Source organism: Sinocyclocheilus rhinocerous, unplaced genomic scaffold (genome assembly GCF_001515625.1).
Source record: "Sinocyclocheilus rhinocerous isolate Xijiao unplaced genomic scaffold, SAMN03320098_v1.1 scaffold1496, whole genome shotgun sequence".
NCBI lineage: Eukaryota > Metazoa > Chordata > Actinopteri > Cypriniformes > Cyprinidae > Sinocyclocheilus > Sinocyclocheilus rhinocerous.
In genome coordinates, this window is record NW_015644664.1 from 547,460 (window position 1) to 548,127 (window position 668).

General features: G+C 35.0%; 1 long non-coding RNA gene across 3 annotated transcripts in view; it reads right to left on the reverse strand.

Moving 5' to 3' along the window:
* LOC107758792 (uncharacterized) overlaps nucleotides 1–668 on the reverse strand; it is a 79,369-nt gene that overhangs the window by 78,153 nt on the left and 548 nt on the right. For all 3 annotated transcript variants that reach the window (XR_001642056.1, XR_001642058.1, XR_001642057.1), the window contains exon 2: nucleotides 238–318. This is a non-coding gene — a long non-coding RNA (uncharacterized LOC107758792). The remainder of the gene's footprint in view (nucleotides 1–237; nucleotides 319–668) is intronic.

The following is a 668-nucleotide window of genomic DNA, read 5'->3' on the forward strand; positions in this document are numbered from 1 at the left end:
TAAAAAATAAACATAAATGTAATGAATAAATGTAATTATATAGTTTTTTAAATTGTATAGATGATATAATTATATAAGTATATAAATAATCACTTAAAGACAACAATAACGGATAGTAATAAATAATGTGTTGTTATTATTAAAATAATTTATTATTTTATTATACTATATTAATATAATATAATATAATATAATATATAATGACTGGCCAAGTGTCAAAGAGCTGCTCAAACTTACCTATAGATTGCCTCTCGTTCTGGTGAATAATGGAGCTCGGCCGCCCCCGTGTGTTCATCTGATGTAACTGCAGTCAAAATCCTGCGAGACAGTGAACAATTAAAAGTCGTCGCCACATGTCTGAGCGCGAAGATGACAGCCTGACAGCCTGCAGCCATTAAGCAGCTGTGTACAGCTGTCGAGCACAGCTGGCCTCAAATCAACTGACAGAGACACTCATCTCCATTTTCCCCACCGACACACATCAGGCCACGAGTTTAGTCACTTCTGCACAAAAACTGTCTGACTGTATGACATATAACAGCAAGTTTACGACTATAATGTTCCTTATAATGAACAAGTGCTATAATTTGAACATAATATAATGAACAAGTGATACAGTTTTGAACATGATATAATTTGAAACCTGTCAACTGACCCCCCCCCCCCCC